The following is a 16,130-nucleotide window of genomic DNA, read 5'->3' as shown; positions in this document are numbered from 1 at the left end:
TAGTTTGGTTTGCCCTGTTCCCATCATGCACTGGGACAGGATCAGACTAATTTGCATATAGCCAGGTTCTGAAGCTGGGACGGTGCAGTGAGCTAAAAAACGGTGATGGATTAAGCCCTGATCTCTTGACTGGGTAGGAGTATTCTGCATCATTCAGAAACTCTGTCCATCACCTTTTCCAAAATTGATTTTATCCACACTATGTGTGGGAGGGTATACTCAGACGTGAGTCCCTAGCTCATTGCACCATCAGGATTCAAGCAAGCCGGGCCGACGAGGCTGAAATGCCAGAAACCGGTCCCCGGTAGCTTGTCTCCTTCCCAGTATAAGAATTGGCTTGGTAGTTTGGTTTGCCCTGTTCCCATCATGCACTGGGACAGGATCAGACTAATTTGCATATAGCCAGGTTCTGAAGCTGGGACGGTGCAGTGAGCTAAAAAACGGTGATGGATTAAGCCCTGATCTCTTGACTGGGTAGGAGTATTCTGCATCATTCAGAAACTCTGTCCATCACCTTTTCCAAAATTGATTTTATCCACACTATGTGTGGGAGGGTATACTCAGACGTGAGTCCCTAGCTCATTGCACCATCAGGATTCAAGCAAGCCGGGCCGACGAGGCTGAAATGCCAGAAACCGGTCCCCGGTAGCTTGTCTCCTTCCCAGTATAAGAATTGGCTTGGTAGTTTGGTTTGCCCTGTTCCCATCATGCACTGGGACAGGATCAGACTAATTTGCATATAGCCAGGTTCTGAAGCTGGGACGGTGCAGTGAGCTAAAAAACGGTGATGGATTAAGCCCTGATCTCTTGACTGGGTAGGAGTATTCTGCATCATTCAGAAACTCTGTCCATCACCTTTTCCAAAATCCACCCTCACAATACTCATTTAGTGGCTCTGGCTCAGATGTATCATGTAGCGACAGCCACAGAAAAAGAGACGATACTTCCTTCATGGTATGTCAAGTATTCAGTGAAATCAAGGCAGAGGTATTACCACCACCCTGTGCCTATGATTGTCAGATAGATTTGATACCAGGGGCAATTTTGCCTTCATGTCGGGTCTATGCATTATCTGAACCCGAGACACAACACCTACATGAATACTTGGACCCTTATATAGACATAGGGTTTATCCGACCCTCTCATTCACCATCGGCTTTGCCTTTATTTTTCATTAAGAAAGCCAACAGTGAATTAAGGATATGATTGGACTTTAGTTTATTAAACAGAAACACTGTCCGAAATCGATACCCTCTTCCAAACATCTCTGTCTTGCTGGATCAGGTGAGGGAGGCTGTCATTTACACCAGACTAGATCTAAGAGGGGCCTATCACCTGGTCAGGATACAAGAGGGGGATGAGTGGAAGATGGCTTTTTAAAACACGCTATGGTTTGTTTGAGTATCTTGTAATGCGTTTGGGCTTTGTAATGCCCCTGCGGCATTTCAATTTTTTTTTTGAATGATGCATTAAAAGACTATGTGGACACGTTTGTGGCTGTCTACATAGATGACATTTTGATTTATTACAATGATCAGGAAACCCACATTAGCCATGTGTCTCAGATATTGCAAAGGTTATTAGAGCATGGGTTATTTTGCAAGCTGAATAAATGTGAGTTCCACGTGCATGAGGTTGAGTTTTTTGGTGTGATCTTAAGTCCATCTGGTTTGTGTATGGCGGAAAGAAAGGTGTTGATGGTGCAGGATTGGCCCATTCCAAAGAATGTGAGGGATGTGCAGTGCTTTTTGGGTTTCTCCAATTATTACAGGAGATTCATCTCTCATTTTTCTCAGCTAGTTTCACCCTTGACTCGTTTTTTGAGGAAAGGGAATCCTTTTTGTTGGACTACGGAGGCCATGGATGCCTTCGCATACCTAAAAAGGGCTTTTACCTCAGCACCGATATTGCAACACCTGCAAACCTAAGCGCCATTTATTGTGGAGGCGGATGCATCACACATCGCGGTATTTTTATTTTTATTTAGGTTTCTTGTAGAGCGCTAACAATCATCCCAAAGGGATATCACGGCGCTAAGTTTGCTAGAGAACGGGTGCAGTGAGCAACGTTGCTTGATTTAGTCGAAGTGGGGGAAAAGGAGAGTTTTTAGTTTTTTCCTAAATGCCAAATGGCATTCTGTGAGTCGGAGGGCCACAGGCAGTTCGTTCCACTTCTTTGCTGCGGCGTGGGAAAAGGCTTGTTCGCCCATCCTGGCTCTTTTAACCCGGGGGACGCTAGCTAGCGCCGAAAGTTGAGAGCGGAGGTTTCTAGTGGGAGTGTAGAAGTGAATCCTATTTCTCAGAATGAGCGGTCCTGTCTGGTGCAGTGCTCTGTGAGTGATGCATAGCATTTTGAAAGTTGCTCTCTGTTTTATTGGCAGCCAGTGCAGATCACGCAGACAGTTTGAGGCCGAGTCGTATTTCCCTTTCATACAGATGGCCTTGGCTGCTGCGTTCTGCACCAGTTGGAGTTTGGTGAATAGGTACTCCGCCATGCCAACGAACAGGGAATTCCCATAGTCCAGCCTACTCATCAAGAGAGACTGAACTAAGATTCTTCGGCACTCTATTGGAACCCATGGAAAGACTCTTTTGAGCATTTTCAGGGTTGCAAAGCCTTTGCCGCATATAGTGGCTACATGCGTTTTCATGGAGAGGGAGGTGTCAATCGTTATTCCAAGGTTCTTCGCTGTCGATGTTGGGGCAGGAGGGACACCCAGGGCAACCGGCCACCAGGTGTCGTTCCACAGTTCAGTATGTCCTCCGAACAGCAGTATCTCTGATTTGTCTGCATTAAGCTTGAGATAGTGCTTGTGCATCCAGTCAGCCAAATCAGAGAGACAGTTTATAAGCCTCTCCTTGGGATTATCCTCCTCGTCTAAAATTACAGTAAGCTGGGTGTCATCAGCATATGAGCAGATTTCAACACCCCACCTTCTGCCAACTTCAGCAAGGGAAGACACAAAAACATTAAACATGGTAGGGCTTAGCGAGGCCCCTTGCGGGACCCCGTATTTGATAGTCCGGCGCGGGGATGAGAAGTTGCCCAAGTGCACTGATTGTGATCTTTCCGATAGGAAAGACCGCAGCCATCCCAGTGCTCTGTCCCTGATGCCTCTGGATGCCAAGGTTTCCAGGAGCAGATTGTGGGGGACAGTGTCGAATGCTGCCGAGAGGTCTAACAGGATTAGGGCAACTGTTTTCCCCTTGTCCACATGCATTCTGATGTTATCAAGCACAGCAAGGAGAGTAGTTTCAGTGCTGTTGTTGGCCCTAAATCCTGTTTGTGTAATGTCTAGGAGGTTGTTTGTTTCGAGAAAACTGACCAATTGTCTATTGACCAGTTTCTCTAGTACTTTCGACAGATAGGGAAGTTGGGAAATGGGTCTGTAGTTGGCCGGGTTGTTGATATCAAGACCTGCTTTTTTTATAAGGGGGGTAACTGTAGCATTCTTCCAGCTGGATGGAAATTCTGCTGTTTCTAATGAGTGATTCAGCAACTGGGTTACTGCAGGGCAAATCAGAGGAATAAGTTGACGGAAGATATGGTGGGGGCAAGGGTCCAAGGGGGAGCCGGATTTTATTTCGAGCATTGCTTTGCCTACTTCCTCTTCGGAGAATGGGCCGAAGCTGGTACAGTGGGCATGGGAGGTAGGTGGCTCTTGTTCCCCTGAGAAGCCCGTCTCAGTATTGGGGAAGGAAGAGTAGATCTTGTCTATCTTTTCACAGAAGAAGTTGTTCATTTTATCACAGCTGAATTGCGAGGGAACCAGATTAGGGGGTAGGGGCTGTTTTGTCTCAACGTGATAGGTATACCTGGCAGTTACATCCAATTGCCTTCTTATCCAAGAAGTTGAGTCCCACCGAACTCAACTACACAGTAGCAGAAAAAGAGTTGCTGCCCATCAAGAAGGCTTTCCAGGAGTGGAGGCACGACCTGTGGGGGGCAAAACATCCGGTCACGGTATACACCGATCACAGAAACCTACAATACATGAAAATGGCCAGGCATCTCACCCAAAGACAAATGCGGTGGATGCTAATTTTTGCAGTATTTGACTTTGTAGTTACCTTTCGGCCAGGTTCCGAAAATAGAAAAGCAGATTAATTGTCAAGACTAGAGGAAGTTCTTGAATCCGGAAAACACGTTTCGGAAGCCATCATTTCACCAGAAAAAAGTGATGTGTTCTCTCCCGTTAGAGAATTTCTTGGATTAGGTAAAGACACACAAAGACTAAGTGGTGGAGGAAATGGGCAAGTCAGTTTCCACAGCGTACCCTCAAGCATGGATTACCTTTCTACAAAAACCGTCTGTATTTGCCTTCCTTAGTTCTCCAAATAAAAGCATTCAATTGGTGTCATGACTCGGTGATAGCCGGTCATTCAGGATGCAATAAGACTCTTCATTTGATGCAAAGACAGTTCTGGTGGGAGCACATGGATTCAGATGTTTGTCTTTGGGTAAAGGAATGTGACACTTGTGCTCGTGCAGAAGGAGAGCATTCCAAAGCAAAAGGCAAAGATGGTTACCATGCCTACTCCCTCTAAGCCGTGGCACACCATAAGTATGGATTTCGTTCTGGGTCTACCTTTGGATCAGGGTTGTGATGCCATCATGGTGGTGGTGGACAGTCTTACAAAAATGGGACACTTCATCCCTTGCAAAAAGGTACCCACTGCAGGTCACACCGCTCAGCTGTTACTGTCACATGTTGTCAAATTACTCGGACTTCCGAGAGTGATTGTATCGGACGGAGGGCCACAATTCATTGCCCGGTTTTGGAAGATATGGTGCAAAGCTCTAAAGATTGAGGTGGCCACGTCAACTAGCTTCCATTCTGAGACGGATGGCCAAACGGAGAGGCTGAATCAGACTCTTAAGTCCTATCTACGATATTATTTGAGGGAAGCAAGTGACTCATGGGTCTCCATGCTTTGGCTAGCGGAGTTGTCATATAACAATGCCTGGCACAGCCCCATACAGGAATCTCCTTTCAGAGCCAACCATGGGTTCCATGCTAAGGTCCTTCTGTTGTCTGTCCCCTGTGATATTGTGAATCAACCTACCATGGCAGCTCAAGTAGAGGTTCTTAGAGCAATGCATGAGAACGTTTTACGGAATCTGGATGTGGCTAAAACACGGTACAAGACCTGGGTGGATCGGCATCGTCAGGATGGCCCCTCATATAGGGCAGGTGATCATGTATGGTTATCCTCCAAGAACATTCAATTCCGTTTCCGCAGCATCTTTCATCCTAGGTATATTGGTCCCTATGTGGTGGTGCGTCCCGTCGGTCCTGTTGCATACAAATTGAAGTTGCCTGCTTCTTTACGCATTCACCCTGTGTTTCACTGTAGTTTGTTGAAACCCACAACGGGGGCCAAGAGAATGGTGGTCCCGCCGGTGGTCCGGGATGGTCAGCTGGAATTCAAGGTGCGGAAGGTGTTGGACTCCAAGTACCATCGTGGACGTTTATGGTATCTCATCGCGTGGATGGGGTATGCAATAGAGGATGACTCCTGGTAACCTTTCTCCAACGTCCATGATCCCAGGGCTGTGCGAGCATTCCATGCTCGCTATCCGGATAAGCCGGGGTCTAGGAGGCGCTCGGGAGGAGGACATACTGTCAGGCGCTGAGTCTATGCGCCTACCGAGGATTTCATTTAATGACTACATCTCCAGGAAAATACTTCTACAATGGGAGGAGCATTTCTAATATTACCCAGCCAGAGAGTTAAGGAAGTGCGCATATTTCTGTTCAAACTGTTTGATCCGGCGGATACTCGATTCCTTTTTCCTTAGTATATCGTGTCCTTGGAGACTGCCGACCGCGCTGTGGGAAGTGCTGTGATTTAGTTAAGCCGCACTGAAGTAAGCAATGTTGTTTTGGGAATTCCTCTCTGAGGGATGCGGCGCTTCCACAACATCTGTTCTGGCTGTTAACGCTGAAGGAAGCATTACCATTTGGAAAGCCACGCTAAAGGAAGCGCCGATTCCTGGACCGCTGATCTTACCGATTGCACTGAAGGAAGCGTTTTAGTTGGGGAAGCCTCGCTGAGAGAAGCGCTGGTTGCTCTGACCTCTCGCTGCAGCCTGTGTACCGCGATGAAGGTAAGCGATTCAAATCGGTCAGGGGTTCTTGACATTGTTTTTTTCCTTTGAGCTGGATAGAAGCTCATTTATTTTCGTGCTGCTCTTGTGCTTTGGCTTCAGAAGGATTAATTTGGTTTCCTTGGAATTCTTGTTCTCGCAGTGACACTGGCCTTACCTCAGAGGAGAGGTCTTATTCAGCAATGACTTTGAGTTTGTTATTTTGTGTTCTTCCTTACTTATCCCAATTGGAACAAGAGGAGTATAGAGAACTATTGGATTTCAATCTATACAAATGCCCATGTTCTCCAAATAACCATAGAAGGGGGAGCATCCTTGGACTGCTGATGTGATATATCTTTTGAGTATGAAAGTTATTTACCTGGGTATGTATGGATACGTGTCATAAGTCTTTTTGTTGGTAGTATGTATGGTTGGGTATCTAACATTCCCTGCTTTCTTTGCATAGATATACCCCTATACATTGGAGAGAAGTATCTCTGTTTGGATCTGAGTTGGTATACTGGAGCAGAGGTCAGTTATAGTGAGAATATATGAGATTAGCAGACAGATGTCACATTGTGTTAACCCTGTATTCTTTTGTTGCAGGTCTCTCTCTCCCCGCTGTTCTTTCCCTAATACCTTTCCCTCACCTGATTGCCTTACTACTCTGTGTTGTATTATCTAGAGTTGGGGATGTCGGGAGGTGTACCCCTTTGGGCATCATCCGGAATCTAAGAAGTGGACGTGAATCTTATAGTTATACTTATTTTTTTTATTGATTTTCTACAGTTTTTTAACTGTTTATTTATAAATATTTTATTCATTAAATAACAATATATATTTTTCTGAAATTGCAAAAAAAATATTTTGTTAATTTAAACTGAAATATTGTTTATTTTTTATTTTAATATATTTATATTATTTTGTTTAAAAAAAAAAACATTTTCCAATTTTTTTTCGAAGTTGCGCATGCAAAGCTTACTCATCACAGTGGGTGCGCGGATTCTAGACACCATTTTAGAAAAGTTGTGAAGGATCCACTTCGGTGTGCGACGGCTGCGTGTTTTTCAGTCACATCATGTACATTTAATATTACGTGATGTGCGCGATTGGTATGCAACCAGTTTGTGACTCCTGCTCCCGCCCATTCGCGACACATGTGCATTACGAATGCAACACTTGTGCTGTGGCGGGTCCCGCGTGACATCATATACGTGCTGGGGCACGCTGGTTGCACGACTCCAGCAAAAAAAATGTATGTTCTAAAATGATATGTATTTGTCTTTAATATACATATTAGAGCGTGAGATCTACCACCATGGCCCTGAGAGACCTACATTGGCTGCCTTTTAAGTAAAGGGTCCACTTTAAGTCTCTCTGCCTGGTATTCAGAGCGGTGCACAAGCTTGGTCCAGCCCCACTGCAGGAAAAGTTTACATGGTACCAGCAAAAGAGGCAGCTTCGCTCCTCTAGCGCCAGTCTATTGATGGTTCCCAGGTTCAAATGCTCTAGGTCAGGCGCGAGGGCATTTAATGTGCCTGGTGCCTGCCTATGGAATGAACTATCCCTGAACCTCAGGCAAACGGATTCTCTGATAAAGTTTAATAGGAGTCTAAAGACCTGGCTCTTTCCTAGGGCTTAACTTCTTGTCTCTCTGTCTTTCTGCTCTGACCTATTCCATTCTGGTCAATTCTTCCTAATCTGAAGCGCCAGGATACCCGTAGGGTGACAGCATGCGCTATATAAGCACTATAATCAATCAATCATTATCTAAGACATTCATAAAAATAATATATTTGTACTTATAATAAACTTATATCATTTTTAAATATATTTTTGCAAAGTCGCGTTGGGTGCGTGTTTTGTGAGCGCAGAGTGCGCGGATCCCATGTGACCTAAAAAAAAAATATTTAATTGGTTCATAACATTTCCCACTGTAACTATTGAAGGACTCCACCATTTTAATCATTATTGTTGGAGCATCTTTAAAGAGTCATCTCTTTTCATACAAGAACCCTTTTTGCTTGTTTTTTTGAGTGTTTTAAAAAAATATAAAACAAAATGGCATCTGGACAGCAGCAGCAGGAGGAAGTATCTTCTGAAGAAGAATTCTTGTAGGAGGAACAAAGGCCACAGAGGCTGGAATCTGTCATGTGGAAATTCTTCACTTTTCCACCTGGAGAGAAGAAAGTAAATGCGAGAAAGGTGATGTGCAAAATTTGTGACCGAGTCCTGTCAAGAAGCAGTGAAAGAAATACTCTTGTGGCACTGCTTCTATGTACAAGCATCTCCGGACCACACATTCTCTCAATCTTGCTCGGGAGGAATGAGGCGAGCTGCTTTGAACCCCTCACCTGCAGTGGCAAGTACGTCTGGAGCGTCCTCAGGAACACCTGCAATAAACATGAGGCCAGAATTCGCCTTTCTGAAGCAACACTGCGTGAAGTGTAAGAAACGTATATGCTTCGGTGAGCAGTCGGTGAAGGCAGTTTGTGCTGCGCAATGCAACCATCGTTGTTAATTTTTTTTGTTTTGTTTTTGGAACCATAAGTAATTCCACATTTTTCCTGTTTTATTCGTTTTTTTGTTCATTTTTTTGAAAAAACACCAAACAAAATACACATTTTTTCAAAAAAATACAAAAGAAAAAAGAAGAAAAACATTTCTTATCAGAACCACCTTATCTGGTTAAAGAAAGAACTATAATTTCAAGGTAATGTGTGAAAGTTTGGTTGAATATACGTATACAGCATGATTGACTGAAAAAATGCATTAGTAGTATATGGTGAATTTATAGGTGAAGATTTTTTAAAGGAAGTACTGCAGAGTGACTCTGCAAGCTCTTTAGCTGCACTGCACTGTGGCACTTCCGAAGCACAGGGATGTGACATATGTACATGAATATGTTGCAACTCTGTGCTTCCCCCTGCACTGCTGCACAAACTGCAGCCATGCGGTGTCACAGGCACCCTTGCACCATGGTGCAAGGATGTCCGTGTCGAGCGGAGATTGTTTTTGTGCAGGAAGGGACACCTTCCTGCACAAAAACAATCAGTAAAGGCATTTTCCTCTTTCAATGTATGCTGTGGAATGCAGTATGCATTGAAAGAGGAAAAAATTAGGAGAAATGAAAACAATTCTCCTCATTGCGCCTTGCAACACCAACTCTAGGATTGTGCAGCATTCACACACATCTCCAGATTTATGATTTCTCATAAATCTGGAGATGTGTCTTGTTCTATGGTTGTTGCTTGGGAACACCCACAGCAACACCTATGGAACTCCCCTTCAATGCAAAGTTCTGTGTATGAAGGGGTCGTATTTACAAGGAGAGGAAAAACCATGTAGGGTGGCAAGTCCTCTCCTTGTAAATATGAAGGAGTGCTTGGCGCCATCAATACGTTACAAAAAGTGACGTTCTGGTGGCGCAGGGTGCTTGTAAATCTGCCCCATAAGTGCTTAGGTATTGGCAGACTGATACAATAAGAACATAGTGCTGATGGGTGATTGAAGAATTGCATGAGAATGACAGGAGGTATCCTGCACTGCATGGGTAAGACTTCAGTACAGTAGACCAATAGTATGTATCTGCTTAGAGATATGTAGGGATTATGCAAAGAATATTTTATGTGTACTTGTGTTGGTGACTAGGTCATTTTATAAGAATCACTAGTAACTGACAGTGCTGCAAACAGAGTGAACACTTAATTTATAAATGCTTACGTATTGGTGGAGTGATAGGATACGTAAATAATGGTACATAAGTGATTAAAGACATGCATGGGACAGACCACATGAGTCCTACACTGCATGAGTACTAACTGGGTATTTAGAAGAGCGTATCAATAGTTTGTAGCTGGTTAGAAGTGTGCATGCATAGTGCACAAAATATTGTAGCTGTACTTGTGTTAATAGCTAGGCCATTCCCTGGGTACATGACTAGTAACTAGAATAATTTTAGTGCTGCAAAGAGAGTACATGTTGAAATTATAAGTGCTTAGGAATTGCAGGGTGATAGGATACGTAGATAGTGCTGGATGGGTGATTGGAGAAGTGCATGGAACAGACAGGAGGATTCCTAGGTTGCATGGGTAGTACTTTACTAAGTAGCTAGTTTTAGGTTTATATATGTAGTGCACAGCTGAATGTAGTTGTGCATTGATAGTGTTTGGATGACTTAATCTTACCTTGACAGTGTTACATATCAGAAAATGGTAAAAAAAAAACAGTTATATTGTACCTGCATTTTGTTAGTGACCACGCCATTCCTTAAGTATAAAACTAATAACTGGAGTAATTTCAGTGTTGCAAAGAAAGTGCGTGCTGAATTTATAAGTGCTTAGGTATTGGTGGAGTGATCGGATATGTAGATAGTGCAGGATGGGTGAATGGAGAAGTGCATGGGACAGACAGAAGGATTCCTAGACTGCATAGGTACTAACTGGGTATTTAGAAGAGTGTATCAATAGCATGTGGCTGGTTAGAGGACTGCATACATAGTGTACAAAATATTTTACCTGCACTTGTGTTAGTGGCTAGGCCATTCCTTAAGTATACAACTAATAACTGGAGCAATTTCAGTGCTGCAAAGAGAGTGCATGCTAAATGTATTAGTGCTTAGGTATTGGCAGAGTGATAGGATAGGTAGATAGTACTGAATGGTTGAATGGAAAAGTGCATGGGATAGATAGAAGGATTCCTAGACTGTGTAGGTACTAACTGAGTATTTAAAAGACTGTATCAATGCTATGTAGCTGATTAGAGGTCTGCATGCATAGTGCACAGAATATTGTAGCTGTACTAGTTTTACTGGCTAGGCCATTCCCTAGGTACATGGCTAGTAACTACAATAATTTCAGTGCTGCAAAGAGAGTACATGTTAAAATTATAAGTACTTAGGTCTTGCAGGGTGATAGGATAGGTAGATAGTGCTGGATGGGTGATTGGAGAAATGCATGGTAAAGACAGGAGGATTCCTAGGTTGCATGGGTAGTACTTTACTAAGTATCTGGTTTTAGGTTTATATATATAGTGCACAGCTGAATATAGTTGTGCATTGATAGTGTTTGGATTACTTAATCTTACCTTGACAGTATTACATATCAGAAAATGGTTAAAAAAACAGTTATTATAAGTGCTTAGGTATTGGTGGAGTAATAGGATAGGTAGCTAGTGCTGGATGGATGATTGGAGAAATGCATGGGACAGACAGGAGGATTCCTACACTGCATATGTACTAACTGGATATTTAGAAGAGCGTATCAATAGTATGTAGCTGGTTAAAGGTCTGCATGCATAGTGTGCAAAATATGGTACCTGCACTTGTATTATTGGTTAGGCCATTCTTTAAGTATATGACTAATAACTGGAGTAATTTCAGTGCTGCAAAGAGAGCGCATGCTCAATTTATAAGTGCTTAGGTATTGGTGACGTGATAGAATACGTAGATAGTGCTGGATGGATAAATGGACAATTGCATAGGACAGACAGAAGAATTCCTAGACTGTGTAGGTACTAACTGAGTATTTAAAAAACTGTATCAATGCTATGTATCTGATTAGAGGTATGCGTGCATAGTGCACAGAATGTTGTATCTGTACTAGTTTTACTGGCTAGGCTATTCCTTAGGTATATGACTAGTAACTAGAATAATTTCAGTGCTGCAAAGAGAGTACATGTTGAAATTATAACTCCTTAGGTACTGCGGAGTGATAGGATATGTAGTTAGTGGTCGATGGGTGATTGGAGAAGTACATGGTACAGACAGGAGGATTCCTAGGTTGCATGGGTAGTACTTTACTAAGTAGCTGGTTAGAGGTTTATATATATAGTGCACAGCTGAATGTAGTTGTGCATTGATAGTGTTTGGATTACTTAATCTTACCTTGACAGTAGTACATATCAAAGAATGCTACAACTTTTTTTCAGTTATTATAAGTGCTTAGGTATTGGTGGAGTAATAGGATAAGTAGCTAGTGCTGGATGGGTGATTGGATAAATGCATGGGACAGATAGGAGGATTCCTACACTGCATAGGTACTAACTGGATATTTAGAAGAGCATATCAATAGTATGTAGCTGGTTAAAGGTATGCATGCATAGTGCACAAAACATTGTACCTGCACTTGTATTAGTGGCTAGGCTATTCTTTAAGTATATGACTAATAACGGGAGTACTTTCATTGCTGCAAAGAGAGTGCATGCTCAATTTATAAGTGCCTAGGTGTTGGTGAAGTGATAGGATATGTAGATTGTGCTGGATGGATGATTGGATAACTGCATGGGACATATAGAAGGATTCCTAGAGTGTATAGGTACTAACTGAGTATTTAAAAGACTGTATCAATGCTATTTAGCTGATTAGAGTTCTACATGCGTAGTGCACAGAATAGTGTTGCTGTACTAGTATTGGTGTTCTATGGTTTCGAGAATGGTAGTCTGTATTTTAGGGTGTGAGGAGCGCATCAGATGATCACATGGACGATGTCATCAGTGATGTCATTTGAGATGTCATCAGTGATGCCATGTCATGAGTGATGTATTATGTGACGTCATCAGCAGTACATTGCGGGCACGTGTGTTATAGTTAGCTGAACTAACTATAACAAGGGAATTTCAATGGTTTTGTATGAGTGAAATTTCCAACTAACTATAGCACCCCTGAAACCTATGTTTATTTCAGTGAATTTCTGAGGTTTTTTAAATGCTATATCCTAACTATAACGTGCCTGAAACCTATGTTTTTTTCAGTGAATATAAATATTTTTATAATATTTTCATAAAAATATATATTTATATATAGTAGTACTAAAACTATGATTTTTTTTGTTTTGCATTACACTAATGTTATATATTAAAATGTTATAGGTTTATCACTTTAAAAAGTATATATGTACTAGAAGCATAAAATGTGTTAATAAAACACATTTCCTCTAACATTCAATTACATTAAGTGAAATAATCTACTTCTTGTCAAGAATCATTTTTGCTGCCAAATGGGTATTCTGGCATAGACATAGATAATTAACGAATGGCAGCTTTTCTAGCCTTAAAGCATTACCAATAGATGATTTTCATGCCATTTACAGAGGACAGAACGGCCCCCTCCAGTTGTATCAACACAATCGGACAAATTGACAGCATATGCCGGTTGGTATGTTGTGTATAAATAACGCATATGTGTAGTCAGATATGTTGGATATTGTTTTAAGGTGTTAAGTTGTGGTGTGGTGTTATCCAAAACAAACTGCTGATCTTGCTAAACATGTCAGGCAGAAATGACCAGAGTTCAATAGTATCATACCAAAGATGTTTATCTAAACTACCAGTATTCAGCTTCACAGCGATGAACTAATTTTCATCCAGTCGAGGAAGTCCACAAATTTCTTTTCAAACTGGGGATATATGTTTTCAGATATCAGAAGATACAGGTGCTTGAGTGATAGATAACACCTAACTTTTTGATCAGTTGATCCTGTATCCTGAGAATGAAGAAAAATCTGATATCTGGTGAAAAAGATAAGGAATAAACATATTTGCGTGCAAAAGTTCAAGAAGATATACAAGTTCATTTGTTATACTCTCTCAATAGTGTTTTTAACTTAAATAAATAACACTGTGCTCAGTTAATATGTTCTGCATTCTAGGCTCTGTCATGTGGAATGTTTATGGTTGCCTGGATGCACTGTCACTGGGTTCTAGGTTTTGAATTGGTCAGAGAGAGCAGTTGGGATCCAGCTGTTTTTCATCTATTTTGCTGTCTCTACCTCAATAAATCCCACACCATATTCTGGCTGCCTGTTTGGAGTTTATTATTACAATTTCTGTGGCGACGATTCATGCTATATAGCTTTACAATGAACTCAGCGTGCAAAGCAAGTTCGATTTCTACCACTAGTCAAGACTTCAAGTTGCAGTAAAGTGGTAAGAATGCCCCATTTATATTTCTTCACATTGGCATTCTCTCTCCTCGACACACCATGATTACCGCAAACCATAAAGAAGAATTTAATCGTTTCGCTACATGTCTTCAAGAAAATGTTTAAAGGAACTTACCATGTTATCGCAGTTTTTAATCTGATGTGGACTGTCTGTTTTAGGGTCTCTGGGAACTTTAAAATACCGCGCAAGCTTTTATTTGGGTCTTTGTTTTCCCCGCGGCCTAACTACTTTTCACGGACGCGCGCACAGCTGCCTGGTTGCCGAACCTCTTAATCGCTAAGTTTGTGACGCACGTCACATCTGAGTCTTCAGCTGTTCTTCAACGCGTGTTTAGCATTGTTAAGCAATGTCGCGTTGGACGTCTTGTGCTACCATTGATAGCAACCTAACACGTTAACAGCTCGACTCAGCCAACTATTCTCTTAACAATTACGGTCTATAAACCGCAACGAAGGCCATACGTGTCATCATCTTACCACAGCCATCTTACTTGCTTACTATTGCTACTAAAATTTTAATTTAGACATAAACTAATGTAATCTTGTTTCAAGCAGATTGAAACAGTGATCCGCACACTAAAGCAGATCATCTAACAGTGATTAGCACACTTCTCTATCGTCAAGTGCTATATTGTGGTCATAATAGACGGTGACCTGCACACCATTTTTTTTTGCTTTGTGCTTATTTTGGCAGATCATAAAACAGTGATTTGCACACTCTATCTGCAATTGACAAGTGTTTTACATTTGTTTTATATTTTCTGTTTTAAGCTCTGTAAACACTTTAAAGACATGCAATCTGTAACCCCTCCTCCTTCCTTTCTGGCATCTCGAGGAGAGCCTCCGGTCAGATGGGAGGTTAGGTTTGACGCCCTTCAAACTTACCTCAGAGCTATTGGTACTTCAAGGTTCAGTAACAAATGGAAAACATTTCTTCTTCTTCACTCCCATGGTTTCGAAGAAAGATCCATCTTCAAACATCTTCCTGAAGTTGTTAATCTTCCTGGAGATGATATTGATGATTACCAAGACACAAGGTTTCATAAACAACCAAGTTTGATGGTTTTGCAACACAAATTTTTTAATAAGAAAGAAAAAACAGAATACCTCTTACACCATAAATCAAGTATTTTACTCCTAGCACAATGGGTTATTAATAGCCATTAACTCCATTTATATTATGGATTCATCCTTAATTTGTTCTTAATCAAACACGAGGTTACCTTCACAATACACATTTGCAACATCCTCCTCTTTTTTGTTTTTTGTGAGTATATACAGTACAGAACTTTTGCACGACTTAGACAAAGTTGTGCCAAAACGTACAGCATTTACAAAACACAACGAATATAAGACTCAGGACTTTAAAACAGTACTGCATGCACCAATTTTTTCACGAATGTCAAGCCTGACACACATAAGTCTTACTGATTAACAATTCTAATTGGGATTATTATCTATGTTTTTCCCTCAATTAAATCTACTAGCCAGGTTCTAGAGAGGTCAGAGATAGGTTCACCGACTTGTTTCCAGATCTGCAGTTTATCAGCTCAAGTGCACCTGTAATTGAACATGCTAATTTTGTACAGTTGCTCTGAGACTCTCTGTGAAGGTCTTCATCAGGGTGGGATTTTAAACGTGTATGATATTAGGTGCCTGTATGGATATACAATTAAAAACGTATAAGCACTCAGTTCAGTGTCTACTGTAATGAGTGTTGTTTAGCTAAATTGAGACTTTTGACATACCATATCCAATTTGCATCATAGGATGCAGTATCTCTCCTGGGATCTTATTTGTTGGTCGTTCTTGTATGTAGTTTACTCTTCTCAACGTGCTAGGGATCGACAAGGGAAAAGGAAATGGGCATCTTGATTACATATGGCTCTCTTATAATGACCTCTAAAATGTTTCTTAAAATTGCTTTAACATTGTGCAGACTAGGGGCGACATTTCTGTGCCTAGGTGGTGCTCAGCAGTGTTTAACGTGAATAGGGAGGATGGATTGAGAGGGTGATGGGAAATTAGAATTGGAGAGTTCATTTTGCATACTGCTGAAACAATACCTAACGGTTAATGTCCTATCTTTGTTGTCAT

This window comes from Lissotriton vulgaris, chromosome 3_1, assembly GCF_964263255.1.
Source record: "Lissotriton vulgaris chromosome 3_1, aLisVul1.2, whole genome shotgun sequence".
NCBI lineage: Eukaryota > Metazoa > Chordata > Amphibia > Caudata > Salamandridae > Lissotriton > Lissotriton vulgaris.
Note: the sequence above shows the minus strand (reverse complement) of the source record.